Source organism: Temnothorax nylanderi, unplaced genomic scaffold (genome assembly GCF_030848795.1).
Source record: "Temnothorax nylanderi isolate EJ_2023f unplaced genomic scaffold, tnyl_v1.0 TNYL_tig0009_pilon, whole genome shotgun sequence".
Classification (NCBI taxonomy): Eukaryota; Metazoa; Arthropoda; class Insecta; order Hymenoptera; family Formicidae; genus Temnothorax; species Temnothorax nylanderi.
This window is the reverse complement of record NW_027249071.1, coordinates 2140844-2156498: the sequence shown is the minus strand read 5'-3', so window position 1 is coordinate 2156498 and position 15655 is coordinate 2140844. Positions and strand designations below refer to the sequence as shown.

Below are 15655 nucleotides of genomic sequence, written 5' to 3'. Positions count from 1 at the left end.
GAAACAATCTAAGAATATCTTAGTAAATTTTAATTGACTTTTGCGCTACTCCAATCTATCAATTATGCTAGCATATTATCACGGGATATTCCTGGATTCCTGCTTATCATCATAATTTCCAGCACGCCATACTGCGTTATCAGGTTCTGAACCCTTTCGCTTATCAACGTCAGAAAGAGAGACGCGTGAATCTATCTTCTCGCGGGAGTTTTTTTTAGCTATTCGTCGCTCCTATTATTTTGTTGGTCGGTAACTCAGTATATGTTTTTTGCAAGGTCGGAGTATAAAACTTTTCGCTTTAGGTGTATCCAGAGTCTAGAGTCTGACCGATGGTTTCATCTCTTGTCGTTGGGACAGTTACCGACCGTAAGGCTCACACAGCTTTTCATCGACCCGCACAAATCGATGTCCCTTGTACCAAACGAGCTGTTCTTGCGCCAGTTTTCGTTTGTTGATATTCAACGTAGTTCTCGTATAACCCTCAGGTTACTCAATTGGAAAATTAGTTTAAACGTTCGAATTTGGCCCACGCTTGTATATGTGTTCTTATTAGGCAGGAGAAGTTTGATCTATATTTCGATCATTGTAGCAGCTACGATAACAAAGTTTTATTAGACTTGTAAAAGTAACCATCTGTCAGTCATCTAAAAAAGCGATGATAAGAAAAACGATAAAAAACGAAGAAGGGAACGTAATGATAAATGTTCCGATTTTGACGACGTTCTCCACCTTCAGATGACATAATATCCTGAGCACAGAGGATCAGATTCTACGTTAGTAAAGTAGCAATTTAATCCCCCTCATTATATAGCATAGCACAGCTTATCATGTCAGATAGGGGAATGTTTCATCGTGCCTTCCTGTAATATCGCAATTTCCTCTAATACAGCGCAGTTATACTAGGATGACACAAGTAAGTAGACACCTCATTAATATAAACATATTATTTTATTCCTTTAAATAAGAAGCAAGTGATATGAAACATTATATTGCTGATGACATGATAATTTCTTTCCATTTAAATAAAGATTTAATTTGCTGTAATTTGATTTGATTTGATGATTCCATTTGGATAATGAATAATCTATTTACTTATGTCGTTCTAATGTATTTTCAGACGGAATGAATTTGTCATAAATGTTGCATTGAAATATTTTTTAATGATAAACTTCATTCAATAATGATAGAATTACTGAAGAATTAGATTAATGAATAGAGTTATTAATACGTTTATTTAAATCTCCATTCAATCTCATCGTTTGAATTACGGAATATAATTTCGACTATATAGTTTCTTCTTGGCAAATGTACTTTTTTAAACGTACTTTTTAAAAATATATTATTATACATTTTTGCATCAAATAATTTAAATGTAATGCGATGTCAAAGATTTGTTTTTATTCCTTTTTACTTCTGCCACGAGTAGAAATTAATTTTTATGAAGCGGATATCTACGTTAAATAAAAAAATTTAAGGGTCATTAAAATATAATAAAATCATTAAGAAATAACGATTATTCATTATATCATCTATTGGAACATTGTAATGTTACGTTGTCTCATCCGAAGTAGTGGCTCCCGCTGTCAGGTGCGCCAGTATCACTTCGAATGTTACCTCATGACATAGTAATATTAAGTGGGGTGATATAACGAAGAGTTCTTTGTACGAGATACTTTCTTGACAGCTTATGTCATCATTATTTTTTTATATTCATGAGTTCGTAAATACGCGAGAATCTCTCCCATCTGACAAATATTCGTTCAACTGTGGAGAAGTTGCTTGGTAACCTGGTGCACCTGGTAGCCTGAAATCCTTAGAGCTTGCGGTTAAATCGTACAGTGTCAAGATGTCGCAATGGTCGAGGAGTCGATGACACGACCCTGCCACTCCTCGTGGCACCCGGTGGGCAGTCTCACGTTTTGTTGTGACCGCGACGGCCTTGCGGACGGTCGCGCGCGCGTTTCGCTCTCCGCGGGGGTGTCCGGCTTCTTCGCGGTTTTCGCGTCGGAAGAGACGACGCACGCGCCTGCCGGCGACGCACGCCGTCGCGTCGCGTCGCGCGTGCTTCTACGCCGAAAAGCTGATAGTCGCGCGTAAACGTTGCTGCGGCGCGCTGACGGAGCTTTCGGAGTTTCAACGAGCGAGTCACGCGGTGTTTCCTCGGAGCCTTTGCCGGAATTCCACCTGGCGTGTCACGCCCGCGCCTGCCGAAAGCGCACGTTCGGCGCTCACTCGGTCGTCGAGCCGGCCCGTCGCCGTTAATTCGAGTGGTGTGACGTGAAATAGGCGAGACGTGGACGCAACGTGCTGCGACAGTTTGCGCCCGCGATAGAAAGGGAGTAGTAAACATTACGACACGCGTGACACGCGCGACACAAAACATTTCTCGACATTTCGGTTTTCAGTGAACGCTGATCCATTAGTGTTGGAAAGTGATTGATATAATTTTATGGGATCAATTATATAGTTCGTGGGATATTGATTCTTTTCGAGGAATCTCGCACGACGTTCTGATTTCGATCTTTCGATATGAATCTTTATTAAACGGGATTTCGGAAAAGACAGATGATCGAAGTCACGCTTTAGACAAGTTTTATTGTACTTACTTGACGTGCCTAGACGTATAAGGAATCATACGTGAACATTGTACCATACGTCTTGTGTATACCTCGATAACTTTTTCCTACATCGAAAACTTTTCCATTTTCCAACTTTCTTACTACAAGCGATACACACAACGAACATGAAAGTCTGTATTCTCGCTCCTGTTTAAAGTTTCTGGATTCTAAATTTGACTCTTGTAAGATTTTATTTAATATAGATTCGTATCTAACACTACATTTTTCATATCACTGAATATAACTGTTAAATTTGAATTTTTTTTGTCTATTATACGAAAAATGTATTCAAAGCCACTGTAAAGTAAAAATTAGACATATGTATTAAGTGTTAAACATGCTATAGAGATAAATAAATTAATTTAACATTAAAAAATGCAGATGAATCGAGAATACAGATCAAAGTTTTGTTTGTTGAGTGAATGTTATTTTGAGGTAATTTGACGGTAATCAGAAATGATTTGAATTGTCTTATCTCCGATTTTAACATCGGAAGATTGTTATATCCTTTTTCTGCAACGGAGATAAATTCTGGAGAAAAGTTCGACGAGAAAACACATGGGAAATCTTGGGAATTGGTATTCGTTGATCCGGACGATGGTTAGGATGAAGACGATCGTCCTGATCGAGAGTACCGAGCGAAACTAATGTGATTTGCGTGCGAAATTGAGATAAAAAACCGAAGATTTTTGCGCGAAGTTTTTTTCTGGAAGTTATTAAATCACGCTTTTGTGCCCGAAATAATTGTATCGATGAATCAATTGCACTTGGAAAGTTTTGTTACGCGTTCGTTATTTTTTAAAAAAATATTTTTTGTTTGATATACGTAACAATTTGGACGCGACATCGAGCGAAGGAAAATTATTACGGTAGACGATTGAGTGAAATAAATCGAAGTGCGACGTGCTAAAAGAGGTCTCATTGCCCCATTTCTCGAAAATACCGAGAACCGATTGTAGCATACTGTAAAAGACAGCGCTCGCATTGTAGAATTGATGCAGCAAGCACATTACTTTCGTCGTAAACTGAACCGATCGTAAACGTATTATACGATACGATCCCGTCGCACGAAAAGGATATGATTTCCGGACATTGAAGTGCGAAGCTCGATTGCTTCTTTCGCGAAAGTACAATACATCACGCAATGCGTAGAAAGCGATTCGAGTCTGGAGAATAAAGAGAAGAGATCCAATTTGCGTAATTGCGCAATCCCTAGAAATGGATTCCCGCTTAAATGCGAACTAGAAGTGCAGTGTATGTATTGTAAGTAAAATGGACAAAGCGCCTAGTTGGGTTTTGGTACGATTTCCAGCTCGGCGCAACGATTGAATTTCTTCGAGCGTGAATCATCGTTGCTTTGGGCAATCGTAATAGCGATTTTGAGCTATCACCATTTTCGAAATATAACGTTTACAGTATAACAACTTTTGATCGCAGCTTTTCTAATTTTCTTCTCGTAAAGAAAGAGAGAGAAAACATTTATTTTCATGCGTAAATTTTGCGCGAAGGATAGAAATCCATGATTTTTTGCATGATAAATACACTAATCGAGACCTAACTGTCTCGAGACATGAAAGCGTACAAATTAACACGCTCTTTGAAAGAAATTCCTGCCTCTATTATTTCTGACACTTTATTAATGGGGGGTCATATCTCTCGTCGGCGGTCGTTATTGTTTTTTTTTCATGTTAGGAACGGACAACAAAATTGGTCGTGGCATATTTCAGAAGCCTGAAATATTATGAAACACTTTACCGTTTTTCGAATTTTTATTTCTCGAGTATTATTTTTTTGCATATCTGTGTATTATCTTAATGTTTAAATAATATTGCTTTCTTTTATCCGTTTCCTCTTTTCTTTCTAAATCCCTTTCAAAGAGAAATATTGATTCTATGGTCACAAATTAACATATATATAAAATAAAGTTTCACAATAATTAAAAAGTTGAATTTCGAAAGTTAGCCGTCAACGAGGTTGTATTGTGGAACTCGACTTCATTAAATTGCTTCGGATGATTTTATTTTACACAGCGGTCACATCGAGAAAGAATATCGAAAGGTTATTCAGTGGTTCTGGTATACTTTGCGCAAAATTGCCTTTAAGGAATCGACCACGGGACAATTATACTTTCTACTTAATTAATTTAATACTTCGCTACTAACGCCGTACAATATTAGAGAGAATTCTGCGTGTAATAAGCTCCTTGAAATCAGGTCGCTCTACCTTTGAACGTTCAAAGCGAAAAAGCTTTTCTAGAATAAGCATGATTGAGTGAATGACAGGCATAGAGAAATTGGAAAAAAAAGTAATGAAAATTTTTTCCACGCATTTCCATTTTGAAAGGGCGCGAGGAAAAGTTTTGGCAAATTCTGTTACAATTTGTGAAATTTTATATAATTCTGTTTTTAGGTGTAAGTATTTAAAAGTACTTCATTCTTTTAAATGAACTATTTCTGACAGGAAACTATTTTTGATATAATTGTTTGTTTCATAATATATTCAGATTTGCGAACACATATTACATTGCATACTTATAGATTTACGTGCATTATTGTGTTCAATAATGATACTATTTTTATCCTTCCGCGAATTCTTCTCAACGTTGCGACGGCAGTCGTGGGAGTTATCTGCATTTCTTGTCGCGCCATAGCTCAGGACAAACGGGGAAGAAGTTTCTTTGAGCAAAGTTTCGTATTTCTTTCTGCTTTGCCTGCGCGGAGTCATGACTCTCTTTTTTTTTTTTAGTTATTTTTCTTCTGCCGTTCCGCAGTAATGGAACAAGGACTCTATTTTATAGCGGCACGCAGTTTCGTCGCGGCCGCGACGCGACGGTATGATAACCTGCGAGTTGAAACGCAATGAATTATGCTTGTGATAGCCTTGCGCCGCAGTGCGGATTTCGAAATTTCGCATTTTCCGTTTTTATTAACAATTGCTTTGCACGTAGCAGTCGTGTTGTGACGTATGTATCGCGGAGAATTGGCGTGATTGTCGAATGCATCGCCGCGAAAATGCGAACATCGATTTTGTTTCGTTGACAAATTAAAATTCGATCCGCTTTGAAATGCGGCGTGTGTCAGCTCTTGTTAAATTTATTCCATTCATAATTAATGAAGCTTATAATTAGCACTCTAGTTAGACAGATTTACAATGAGAATTATTTAATTTGCATTACTCATGCTAGAAAATATGTGGTATGCAATAAAACACGGAGACGAACATATATTCTCAAATTCTTACATATGGATAAAAATCTATCTTATCATCTTCTAAATATACGATTTAATGCATTATCATGTCGTGTATATCCAGGTCACCGATTCGACCTGTAAAATCGATTCAGAGTATTCAGACACCTTCGTGTCATATTTTCTTTTCTCCATCTTTTTACGTAAAACGCCTTTTCCGAACAGCCTCATTGTTGCGCGTGAAAAATACACGATGGTCAACAAAACCAGCTGACCATTTTCGCGCGAAGAACGATGGGTAATTCTCGTTTTCCAGGTTGTTTCCCTAGAGCTAGACCCACGAAAGATCCATTTATAAGTTCCGAGCAGAATGCCATTGGAATCCGATCACAGAAGTGTCTTAATTGGCGTAACTTTTCTCAAGAAAGAGAGTTGCCTGTGGCGAACAAACTCGCAGTTGTTTGAACTCCAGCAAGCTTTAGATTCGAAAAGTTTTTAGTTCCAGTTAATTATTCTGTGAAAAAGAAACGACGGATATTTGTGTAATGTGATTTGTTAATTGTGACGGCTCTATAGCGGTTCATATAAAAAGACTACACTTATTTAAATGTGGTATAAATTAAATTTGTAATAATGCCGCTGAATTTCGTAATTATAACGCTGCGACAAATTTAATATTCACGTTGAATTGTATTGAAAAGTTATATTGAGTTATCTATAAATTAATACGGATATCTACTAGAGATTCTAATCTTATAAGAATTTTATTGAGAATTTTATTCTCTAGATATCTGATATGACACAATTTTGTATATAAAACTATATATATTATATAATAGAAAATGAGGACTAGTTTTCGTATATTTCATACATTTTGGTAGAGGTAGCAATGATTATTTATTGGAAATTAAATTAATTGGAAAACAAAATCTCTTTTGTTCTCTTTGATAAATTCAGAATTTTTATTGTGCATTTTATAATTGCGCGTTTCCTTCGCGCGTAGATTGCTTTGTTTTTGAGCTTTTCCTCTTAACTCACAAAGCAAATATCGACCTTTCACGTCACTTCAGTTTCGGTGCCCGCGATAAAACGGGCACGTTCAGCCCGTCGCGAGATAAACACTGCATGCATTATTTCGCCGAGTTCAAGATAATTCGCCAGTTTTCTAGCTATTTTTTGCATAGTGAATTTACGTGCCGTCGCTCGCGGATTACGCGTGGAAAATATCGTTAGTGCATTGCGTGATGGCGTATCATTTGTTGAATTGTCGTGGCGCCGATTACGTTCTGAAAAAATATGGCGCTCTAGACGTAACGATACTGTTTCGATGCATGCGTTCCATCACGCGGCTCGAATCTCCGTAACTATTTACGATGGATTTACGTAAATCGTTTCTTTTTACGGTGCTCCTTGCAAATGTTAGAGACATGTAGAAGTATGGGAACAAATACGATCAAGATCTTGTTTATATATACAACTCTCCGCAGACAAATCAGTAGAACGATTGTCCGACTTGAAGCATTTCTTTGGAAATGACGGTACATATTTGATTCTGTGCATTTCATATTACATCAACAAGTAATTTCATTCGTTGTATTGTTTTCTCTATATTTCTGCTGTATTTATGCAAAAAAATTAGCTTGTGCAGATAACATATAATATCTTTCAAAAACTAAAATGGAACTGACGAGATAAGATTAAATATTGATCATCCACTGGAAACAATCTGATTTTTCCTTTCTTGGACGGTTTTCTCGCGTGCTAGTACCAATTTTGTTGCAAGGGTCAAGACCTAAGTTGAGAATCCATTATGTTCTAATGAGATTGCTCCGCTGTCCGATATTGCTCCGAACAATTTCTTGCTTAAGTATACGGTTTGGAAGCGCTTCTCAAAGTATTCAGAAATGAAATAATGTAATCACGAGAACCTAAAGGAATCAAAACGGAAACTCGTGCAGTGAGTTAGGTATGCGACAATGTGAAAACGTTGCGTGACTGTTACGTAGCATATTCCGAAGCGTGGAAATATGTGACGCTATCCTAGGATTTGCGCAAGGTTAACATGCGACTGTTGAAGCCTTGGAATTATATTTTTGTTTTTCTTCACTTTTATGATTTCGTTGGCCATCGAACGCGTGCATCATTCGTCCGAATATGTGAACGCAAATTTAACCGACAACAGCGTATTGTATATTAAAATTTCTTTCGACGTACGTATTCTCGTAAATATCTTGTAACCAAATTACACGCAGAACAATACCGAACGAATAAAATCTCGAATAAAATATAAATCATGTACAATTCATTGTGCAATTTATCAAAAGATTTTGACATATATTTATGGAAGTTGCATTGAAACAATAGTTGTTAATACTGCACGAATTTTCGTATTTTTTATTCGCCCGAATATTTCGGGTATAGGAAGGAAAAACTTTACAGATTGATACGGCGATTAATTTCAAGCAGTAGTATAATATTTTGTTTAAAGGGAAAAAGAATAAATTGCAGAGAAATATTAATAAAGGTGGTATATTTATCCGCAACATTTTACATTATTATCCGTTAAATTTCGACTAATTTCGTTAATTGTAAAACCGTTTAACGAATCGTTATTTTAAAATATCACGCATTAGCATCGATATTAAGCAAGTTAGAGGATTTCTAGAGGAAAGAAAGTTTTACATCGGAGTTTTCATCATCGGATGGTTGAGTGAAACAATTTGATTTCTTTCTCCGAGAACGATTGTACACGTTAATTGCTTCCTGTTCTGCGTGAATCAGTTATTGTTCTTTTTTAGCTACGTTGCATGCGTACGATTACCACGAAATCGAAGATGGTTTTACGTATCCTATTAAAATCCCGTTTCTTTTATCTGAATCCGTACATTTCTCATTCTCTTTTATGGAAAATACCTTGTCTGTATTTTGAATTTCTAGTCATGGGACGGTATGAATTTTGCAAAGACTGAATCCTCGGAATGTCGCGTACGTAAGCTTAACGTGAGAAAATAGAGTTACAATTCTGTCGCGTTAAAGCAGAGACTTTGGGCGAGAATAAACATCTATAATATTTATTACGTGTAATGCTTGATCTAACGCTACAATATGTTCATTATACTTTTTTTAAGATTTATTAAGAAATTATAAAATTTAGTTTTTTTATATTACAAAAGAAGTAAAAATACATAAGAAAAGTCTGAATTCTAATTAGAAATCTTTTTCCAATTACTTATTTTCATCCGTTTATAGGTTTATATTGCATATTGTTCGTATCGTCGTACCTTAATTGTCATACCATTCAATTTAATAATCGTGGTTCCGTATCTATAGGCAAGAATCGTTTAAACGGTTATAACTGCCGTTGCGCATGCAACGTCTTAATATAATTTTCCTTGTAATTCGCGACAAGTAAGATCCGTGCAGAAATTCTAGTTGCTCTCTCCCCACTTAAGAGGTTCAATGTATGCATTTAGATATTCGCATACCCTTACTTAATGCGATATTCATGATGGTATAGCGGTTAATGCAATTAAGGCTTTATATAACATTTAATTCGCTTCAGCTTCCATTCAAAACAGCTTTACGTACAGCCTTCCAATCAGCTAATTTACGTGCACACATCAAAAACGTTTGCGTTACTCGATATCTTTAGACCTTTAGTGAATCATGCATTGTTTATTTTCAAACGTTAAAAATAGACTTAACGTACAGCGCGTGCCTATAATAAAGGGTATCTATAATTCAAGCGCAATGACAAGGATGCATTCGTTCGTTATTTCGTTTCGACGTGATTGGGAAAATAGTTATCACAATTGGCATTCGAAGTATCAGCAACGATGCAATTTATAAGGTTCAGTCTGTCGTAAAACAATGCACGCGGTGTATTCATTTATCGATATAATTCGAAATAATTTACCGTTACGGCGTGATACATCAAAATTCACATGGTAATAGGAAAGCACAGTCACAGCGCGGCTCTCGTGTAAAGTATCTTTTATTTTATTTTAATATAAATATAAAACAACTTATATTTTACATATAAAATTGTTTCTGCGGCCAAATGGAATTCCACAATCTTTTCCTTTTTAAATTCCTAGAATCTAACACACGCTCTTGGCATGTTCAACAGTATGTTCGCAATATCTGCTTGGATATACAATATATTGTATGAAGCTTTTAAGCTCCGTATCATATATGTTGTTTGCAAGAAAAAGACAGGGTTTAATTTGTGTGATTTGTTTACTGCAGGGAATACACATTGCGAACAATAATGTATTATATAGCAAGCAATAATAAAACTAATTGATCTTGATCGATTACCGAAATACTAATCTTGATTAAGAACAACCACTTTGTTTTCGATTATTTTAAACGATAAAATTAAAGGTATTTTATTTTTACTTTTTTGTTATTACAAATTTTAGATTTAATAATTAATATATTTCGTGCTATTGAATGTTACAAGATCTGAGAAATCCATCATCCGTACAATTGAAAAATTTTAAATACTGAAAATTGAACATCATGAAATTTTAAATATAAAAGCGTATAATTTTATTTTTTAAATAATATTTTACTTTCTAATAAATTTGGAGCAATATTGTACGTGAGTATACATATATAATAAAAGCAATTATTGCTGTCACAAAATTTGATCGCTGCATATTTGCAATTTTATCGATATTGTAATATCGTGATTTTAACTCTTTAAATACGCAATTCTCACGCATCGGTCGTGCTCTTCGGCAAAGCTATTATCGCTGATATATCTGCAATGAATAATGACGGCTAGCAATATGGTTAATTGCATAGTGTTACGCCCCAACTCTCACATGCACTGATGGAGCGCGAAGTATGCCATTGCCAGTTTTGATGGGGTATTTGAATTGCAACAGATAACAGTGCGAGATAAAGTAGGTTTATTTTATTTTACAAATTACATCGCGCCCTGGTTAACATTAGCAAATAATAGCAAAATTACATATTAAATAGTTGAATAGTTGTATTAATACGTTTAATATATATGTAAAAATTTAATACTATATAAGTACTTTTATTTACACCAATAATTATTAATTAATCGATTTAGTGTTAAACAAAACTATTTGTGTCGTTTGCCAACGAAGATTATGGTATTTTGCAGTTATGACAAATTACGTTACGCGATTACAGATAATTATATTTTAAGTAACTAATTAATTGCATAAATATGTAATATATGTATTGTAGTAATTAAAGCCAATTGTACTCGCCGTTATTGCGAATGTGTCGCATATATTATTATTTAGCAGTCCATGAAGACATATTTTCTCTTTATATGGTCTTTTTAGTACTCATGGGTAAATGGAAGGGCCGACACGATTCCCATTGGCTTCCCTTTTTTTAGGAAATTGGAAATGGCATCACTTTGGTTCAGTTGTTTGATTTCCCGAGGGGATGCGTCTTTTTTACGGATTTTTTTTGCGGGCAAACAGCAGTTTTGTGATGATGATAGTGAAACGAATGATTGAAAAGCGATTTCTTTTTATTTTGTAACGTTGAAGCATTTTTTGAAACTGAAAGAAGAGGCAAGTAAAAAATATATATAAAATACGAATATAATTAAAGGGAAAAGTAAAAAATTAAGATAGGATGAAAATCAGAGATATCGACCTGCATTTTATACGTTCTTAATTTCTCTGTATTTTTTGAGAGAATGGAATAATATTTATTCGGTACGATTTATTCACAAGTCTTTGTTTCCAGATCGTGGAATTTGATATATAAGCAGAAAATAGCACGTTGTAGTTTCTATCGCAAACACTAAAGTGTTAGCTTTAGCCATCAACCTTCTAAAATGTCAAATAAGTATATTTACATGTGAACACAGTCGCGTAACTAACTTGGTGTTGTATAATTAAATTACAACAGGGAATTAAGTACTTTTAAACAGCACGCGGTGTTAACTACTTTGCGCTGTTCGAGTTTCGGGCTAGTAGCCACACAGTTCCACCGAAACGATCAAACGAGACGGAAAATATCGCGAAATTTATAATGAACGCACAAGAAATTACATCATTCATTAATTTGCAGACTAAACTTCCCTTTTTCTTTTCTGAAACGACGGTAGCGAAGATCATGTCGAATGACGCTGTATTTTATTCAAAGACTAATTCGGAAGATTACCTTTCTAAGTGAAAAATCGTGCCATCAGTGATTCAGCATGTATTTGTATTCAGCGACTTGTAGCAAGTGAAGCCTGACTGTGTGGTTTATAGGTCTAGTCTACTTAAGTAAATTAAATTATGGTATATCTACGTTTTTTTCTATAAAATATTAATTTTTAATATAGATTACAAGAAAGATTAGAATGGAAGAAAACAGTAATATATGGAAACAATTTATGAAAGCAAATTAAGATATTAAGATTGTAACATTAGTAAACATTTTGCATGTGTATAATAGATGAAATATAGACAGAAATTTGTTCACAGCAATTAAATTTAAGTTACAAAATTTTGTCTATGATAAAATTAAACGTTCTTAAAAGAGAAAATGTTTTACCAAAATTAGCACATATTTCAATGTTGTTTCGCAGGCAAGAAACATAAAACTGTCTTTCTAAGTAACCAGAATATGCTGACATACATGCGAGTTGTCTAGTAAAGCTATTCATGATTTTGTCTAAATGCTTTGCTTAACAACCCTAAATGAATCAGAAACTGTATTTTTGTCCCTTCCTACTGTTTATCTTTTAAACAATTGCAACTAATCGCGCGCAGCTTGCCACACTTAATATCTCATGTCAAACGTTCTATAAGTTCTCTATACGTTCTATAATGCTATACAATTTTCCGGCAAAGTGCCGAAGTCACAAATGGCGATTGTCATTAAGCGCTTTATTCACGTCCTGCCCGTATAGGAACTTTATCGTTAACTCCGTTGAATACGCTCGACCTTACGTACGCGCGTTACAATACAGATTCTCGGTTTGCGCTCACGTGCAGGTAGGAACGATGCAGCACTCGCCTTTGTTACGACTCATTGGTATGCACCTTGTCACAGGCTTGTAGAGAACATCGAAGAGTTCGTATCGCGTTCGGCAATATTGTTCTAGAGCGATAAGAGCAACTGCAGCTCAATCAGTTGCATAATTAACGTGTGTTCGGAGTTATAATTTACTTATCGCGAGCACCGAGTGTAACTCAACGTTACTATTTGTCTCCCGAACGTCGAGGAACAGTGGATATATTTAGTAAACGGTTAAAGCGATATGCAAATAATTTAAATCAGCCATAATGGCTTTTGATAACTGGCTCTGAATTACAATTCTGTTTTCCATGCATCTGCCGCGGTCGCGATGTTCGTGTTTATGTATGTATGTAAATCGTCGTGGTTGCACTATCGAGCATACCGTAGGCGAAACTTTGATGGACTTTTGCAAGCTCCAACGAGCACTTTTGCCATACGGAGAGAGCAGGATCACGGATAAACTTCTATTTTGGAGATACACCGGAAATCGATGTTCTCTCGGTGACGAGCAACGTTGAAATAAGTCGTTTATAGAAGAGGCACCTCCTCTGTCATATATTGAAAGCTTCGTATGATAAATGCCAATTGTGATAGTAATGCGCGTTGTCTACAATCATTCAAATCACAGAATAACCAAATATGTTATTCGTTATCGACATTAACTTCTAGACATTATTGATGCTAGGAATTCGGTGCACCAAAATCACGCTCATCGATCGGTGCATATGTTACCATGTAAATCATTCGTAACCGAGTAAAACGATCTGGAATCAGTTGCGACAAAGGGTTTGTCACACGCGCCCAATAATATGAGCTCTTAGTTGTTGCGCGCAGGAAAACAAGGCTGAATTACAACCTTTGTAATAATATACAATAAATTCTTTCTGCAATATATGGATATTATTGCAACGCAATATGTGAGCAGTTCTATTTTATTTAAAGTTTATTCACATTGTATTCAAATTTTATTCAAATTTTTAGAATAAATCGATCTCTGATTGGCATTCAAAACGATCTTCAATTTAGATATCTCGTAATTGTTCGCTTCTATTCTAATTGCTGTGTGCGTGAAAAAAAAGTATGCATGTTATTGTTGTATTGTTTCATCAATTGGAGAACCATAGCGTAGGATTCTTTTCCCTCAGTCATTTGCACTTTTTTTTTGACATACAATCTAAGATAAATATTTTTCTGTTTCGCAGGGCAGGGCGCTAATTGCTACAAGTAAGTAAGTTGTTATAAATTGATTTGGCGGCAAGCAATAGTACGATATATCCGATTTTCGCATTTAATTGTATTCCGTCTTACAAAAGTTATTCTTGATTTTTGTCTGTCACAGTTGATAAATTCTCTACGTTCATGAAATACTTCATGAATCATACGAGAAAGAACATCCTCTATTTCTCCTGTCAGATCTCATCCCGTTATTATCCGTGTTACGGATTCTTAATTCTCTTATCGATTTGCTGAGAGAGATAGCTTCTTTTTTTAAAAAAATTAATAATTCCTAGCGATACGCCCCATCTTCATTTTTCATCCGTCCGTAGGATATCCGTTATCTGGTCGTATTGCGCGGCTCTAACTATTGCCGGCTCTGAAATGAACCGTCGACCGATTAGACGATGTAATAGACTCAGCTCGTTGCATCTTGCTGAAGGGTTACGCGAGTTATATTGGATCTGATTACAGAGAATTGGATCGAAGATGGGACCGACTTGAAAGACCGCGTAGGCGTAGGTAACATTCTCTTCTCAGACCGTAAACTTAAGACGTGTGATAGAAAACTTTCTTTTTCGTTCTTATTGTCTACGAGTTTCTTCGTCGTTAGGAGCGACGAAATTCGATCACCTTTCCCCATGTCTTTTGTTTCGCGTTTCTTTGTAAGCATAGGTCACGGAAGAGAGAAGGACAAGTTTCCTTCGCGTATAGGGTTTCTTCCTCGCGTTTATAATGCGTCTGCCGTTGAATTACCAACGGTTAATCGTCAATTGTAGCAAGCCGAAGGTAGAATCCGTTGGAATAAATACGAAGTCCTTCCGATACACTTTCTTTTTTATTATAGTATTTTACTCGACGCTTTTGGAAACGAATTTTTCTTGCGCGAAGTTTTTATAAGATGACGCGAAAGTGCTTCTTCTTTCGATAATTTCTTCCTTCGTTGTCAGTTTATTTTAGATGGGATATTGTAGACTGTATTTCTCAATAATTACAGAAGTGCTCCTTTAATCAAGCCTACAATACGCAGAACGGTACTCATGTGTGCAGACTGGTATTGATTCGAATTGGTCTGACATGACGTGATCCTATGAGATAAGACAGAGACAAAGCGATCATTATCGCGCACAGTGTGCGCGCACGCACGCGCGCGCGTGTAGACTGTATTATAATTTTCTTATTGCTTCTTTCACTTAGACTTAATGGAATTTAAAAGTAAATTAGAAATAGATTACAAAATCTTATTTAAATGGATAATAAACGTTGTTACAACTCTCGCGCGTTCAAGAAAATGACGCGTTTTTCTCAGATTCGAATATATTGCAATAGACGTAATCCGCGTTTTCGTTTGCATTCTAGATTTTAATATTTTATTGTGCTTAGTGACATCTGTGCGTCAATAGGAAAGAAATTGTATGTTTTATATATGACACATTGACGATGACAGCATAAGCGATAAAAAAATCCGAAGGTTGTATAGAGCTCTGAAATCGACGAAACTGCAAGATATATCGCAAACATAAATTTATACGGCAACCCCTATCACACGGATTCCCTCGTATTTCCTATTTCTTCTAGTAGTATTCGCGCATGTCGTATTTCGTGTGGGATAATAAATGTTTG

At 35.8% G+C, this 15655-nt stretch overlaps 1 protein-coding gene across 1 annotated transcript in view; it reads left to right on the top strand.

The window, feature by feature from the left end:
• Positions 1-3622: 3622 nt before the first annotated feature.
• Positions 3623-15655, top strand: part of Dnc (phosphodiesterase dunce) — a 296932-nt gene continuing 284899 nt past the window's right edge. The window contains exon 1 of the mRNA XM_071726336.1: positions 3623-3881. The gene's annotated coding sequence lies outside the window, so the exon portion shown is untranslated. The remainder of the gene's footprint in view (positions 3882-15655) is intronic.